Raw genomic sequence first — 4,622 nt, 5'->3', positions numbered from 1 at the left:
CAAAAATGCGTACCAGCTTTAGATATTCAGTCAATGATTTTTAAAACCAACTGCATGTATTTGAAGGAAACTTGCGATAAATTTTATGTAACGAACTAAATTTTTATTTGTACAAAGCATATATGTAATACTCCAATATTGGCAGTAAGAGCTTGTACCGTCCGAAAACACTACAGTACAGATATATCAATAAACACGTACGAAAGAAAAGGAACACATACGTTTATAAATAAACATGTACACAACACATATACAAAAACGGCACTCAAGTACACAATACATTGACAAAAACGGTACTAGACTGTCTCGCTTTGATTTCGGAATGCTTACACATTGAGAAGTTAGCTTACTGCCAATATAGAAGTATTACATATATGGTACAAAGAGATATTTTTATTTCCCAATACCAGGCGCTCATACATATGAAGTAGCAAGCTTTCCATACGTATAAATTTGTTTTTAGAACTTTTAAATTATTTTTTTTTGTAGAAGCTTTTGAACTTTACAAAGTAGAATTTTGGAAATTAAAAAATTTATACAAACAATTTTGTACGTAGAAATAGAAAACTTGTTACTTCACATATATGAGCGCCTGGTATTGGGAAATAAGAATATCGTTTTTTACAAATAAAAACCGATTCTAAAGGGTGGCCGCGCAAAAATGGGCACATATGTATTTTAAAAAAGGACATTATATGTATGTGGATAAACCATGGACTGAATGATAAAAGCTGCTATCATTCGATGGTTGTTATGCATGATTATTTCCTGTTCTGAATATTTTACAATCTTTTAAAGAAAGAAATTTGTAAAGTAACTCCTCCAGTTAAACATTGCAGCTAGAGCGTAAAAGAAAAATAGACCGTAAAATCGAGAAGAAGAGAAAACTAGCAGAAGAAGTTACTGAGCACAAAACTAGTAAAAACTTGCAAGTGAATAGTTGTTGCTCCGTTTTGACATTCTGCTGTAAACATTTTACTATTTATAAATCAGTTTTAAACTCCTTGCTTTACACACAAGCAATTACACAGTCGAGTACATCATTAATATTTTGATTTCCACTCATTTTACCTTTGTTTATGCTTAACCAATTCGAGAAATAGCGGCTTTTGACATTTATGCTTCTTCTTCTTCTGCTAGCTAATTTTTTCTAGTATCATACACTTTTCCAGTAAAAATTTGCAGGTTCGAGTACAAATTAACACCCCTATTCTGCAACTCTTTCGTATTCGGATTTTGCTACGAATCGTAGAAATAGTATGCTGCAATCCGAATCGTATTTTCGAACTTTCGAAATTCGTAACAATGGCATGCCTAAAAACGAACGAGTAAGCTTTTTTGCGTAATTTTGTACGAAAACAATTCTGTGTCGGAGTCGAAATAAAAGATGTAAATCGATGTGTGTTTGCAAGAAATATTGGTAATGAACACCACCACATAAATTTGCCTTTCGCATATACGTATATTTCTATATATATTTGTTGCCCCTTATCGAGAAACTTGGGTCCGGTTTAGTTAATGTACAACGATTTTCGGTTGTTGTGTCCAAACACATAACCCGAATCCAAAAACTTTAACATATACGAGTAATCAAAAGATTCAAATTTTATTTAAGATAAATGTTTCAAATTTCCTACCACTAGCTTATTAATAAACTCAGTTTGCACTATGCACTTTTTTGCAAATTTCGACGTGGGTTCTGCGCAAAAATACTGTGGACGACGTAGCCGGAGTGATATGCACAAGAAATGTTGTATACCTTTGACATGCGGAAGCCCTTCTTCCCCGCAACACAGAAAGGAGAATTCTACTTAGTAAGGGTTATAATCCCTGAGTGCGGCCGAAGGCAGAAGCAAGCGCAACAGGTGGTGGACTTAACAAAGTGCATGTTTTCAATGGCTTGGAAGAAGCTGTTATTGCATTAACTGGATTGAGAACCAGACCTTCAGGCATAGGAGGAGTTCTGGCTTGTGGTTCAACAATTCAACCAGAAGCTGACATAGATGCGCCCATGGTTATTATGCCCGACATCCGCTTACTCTGCTGCTATAGTTGCAAATGAATCAGAATCCATACTTATCCTCAAAATATGTAAAAGTAACCCATTTTACAATACACAAGCACATGATGAGTGTTTTTTACAACGCTTTTATTAACTTGCAATGTTGTGGATCCAGAAGCTTTCAAATGTTGTGTGTCCGACACCATAAAGCAAAGCTTTGAAAAGCTCCTATAAAAAAGCATAGTGAATAGGGCGACATCTGTAGTGAAGTAGTGCATAGGGCGATAGCTGTAGTGAATAGGGCGAGGTAGATGACATCTAGATGTCGCCGTTTGCTACACCGGAAATAGACGACACGTCAATTCTTTAAATAAAATTAATTGGTGCTCGTTCGTATGTACATACATATGTAAATGCATGTGTGTGCACCTTTCTATTAATATCGTTGAATTATTTTAATATCTATTGCAAACTTTTATTCATACAGGACTAAAAAGGAGAAAATAAATAATATAAAAAAAACTTTTTAATATACAACGCTTTTATAAATGGACTAAAAAGTAGAAAATAATATTTCTCAGTCCCATAGAATTTGTTTTGATAACTTTTGATTTTGAAATTTTAGCAAAAGTCATTATAAACAATCTATGAAATTGAAAATGAAAAGCGTGGGGCGCATGTAATACACTTGAATTGATATGAAAAGTAATATATGTATGTATGTATGTGGGTATATGAATAACGACCGCTTAAAATCGATTTCAAAGTTCTACTTTCGCTGTAGAAATTTTAGGTCTACGTTATGTAGTTTGACTATTGTCAATTAAATCGAATGCTTTGTATTGCATGCGCTCCACGTTTTTCATTTTCAATTTCATAGATTGTTTATAATGACTTTTGCTAAAATTTCAAAATCAAAAGTTATCAAAACAAATTCTATGGGACTGAGAAGTATTATTTTCAACTTTTTAGTCCATTTATAAAAGCGTTGTATATTAAAAAGTTTTTTTTATATTATTTATTTTAATTCCTTTCAACTTTGTTTTCCTTCATTCAGCTATTTTCGAAAAACAACTGATAGCTGGCAATGCTGCACATGTTTCCGCAAGGGTTGCAGCATGTGGATTTTTCGTTTTTCGTAGCGTAGCTACGAATTACGAATTACGAAAATTCGGGTTCTAGAATAATTGGGTAGAACTGACTATTGGTTACTATACAAACCTATAGTTTATTTTGGAAAACAGCCCTAAATCTTGGCAAAAACAAATGGCTATTGTGATTTTTAAAATATGCAATGACTATTGGTTACTTGTAAACCTATAGTTTATTTTGGAAAACAGCCCTAAATCTTGGCAAAAACAAATGGCTATTGTGATTTTTAAAATATGCAATTTAATGTTTAATAGTTATAACTATTGAACTGATCCCTTCATAAAACAAATCCAGCCTTATGGTGCATTTACATGGTATGAAGCCATATGAACTGTTGATACGCTAAAATAAAGGGACTACATGTTCTTATGAGGAATTCAATGATATCGAGTGGGATGCATATAATCGATTTTTTCATATGAAAAGTTATGGGGAGATACTGTAAACATCCTGTTGGGATACTGTTAAGCATATGAAATTATAGCAAGTTGGATTTTCATACATCTTCTCATAAAAAGCTTAACAGATGCAGAAAGACCAAGGAGGTTTTTTCACATTTTGATGCCTTTTTGATATAAAAACCCACCGAAAAGGAGGAACGCGGTAACTCCGCCATTCACATACATGTCAAAAGTATGAATTTTAAAAATTAAAAACAATAAACAAACAAATTCAAAACAAAGAAATTCTTTGTACTAGAACTTTTTCAATAGAAGCAACTCACGTATAGTGAACAATCAAAATACAAAGCACTATGATAACAAACTTAAAAACAAGACATTACAGAACATTTTAATGAGCTTTATATCACATTTAAGTAAAAATAAGCCTATATTTTCCAAGCTGGCAAAGAAATGAAAATGGGTAGGTTCAGAAGGCGCAGCAGTTGAGCGCAACCGCTGCTAAAAAATCAGTGATAGTAATGCGTCTTCTGAACGGCTTGATACATTATCTGTTAAATTCAAAACACACAACATGTTGTCTCAAATGATCAGAAAAATATAACGATCATCTAACACGCAACTGTTCAGTTGATCAGAAGTACAAAACAACGCGTTCAGAAGGTGCAATCGCAACAGTTACTGAGCTGTTGCGCCTTCTGAACGTGCCCATTGTGTATTTTTTGTTTTTTACACAAAGAATTGCCAAATATACATATAAGTCAAAATTATAGAAGGCATGTATACTTCTCCCTTTCATTTTTTCAAACAGTTTATGCTTCTTTCTGGCTTTTACAAAATTCAGGGATACCGCACTTATTTCGGTACAATATGATCGTAATGTGTTTTCAATACAAAATCAAAGAAAAACATCCCACGAAAATGTTTGCGATTTTAGAACAATTAGGGCCTGTTGCTCAAAGCCTGGTTGACACTAATCATCGGTTATTATCGTTATCGACGTTTTCGAATCCATGTATATAATACGGTGTCGGTAACGTCGATAACGATGTTTAACCGGGGATTGA

The sequence above is a fragment of the Rhagoletis zephyria genome, unplaced genomic scaffold (genome assembly GCF_001687245.7).
Source record: "Rhagoletis zephyria isolate East Lansing unplaced genomic scaffold, Rhagoletis_zephyria_1.1 Rzeph_scaffold_01410, whole genome shotgun sequence".
Taxonomy (NCBI): domain Eukaryota; kingdom Metazoa; phylum Arthropoda; class Insecta; order Diptera; family Tephritidae; genus Rhagoletis; species Rhagoletis zephyria.
Note: the sequence above shows the minus strand (reverse complement) of the source record.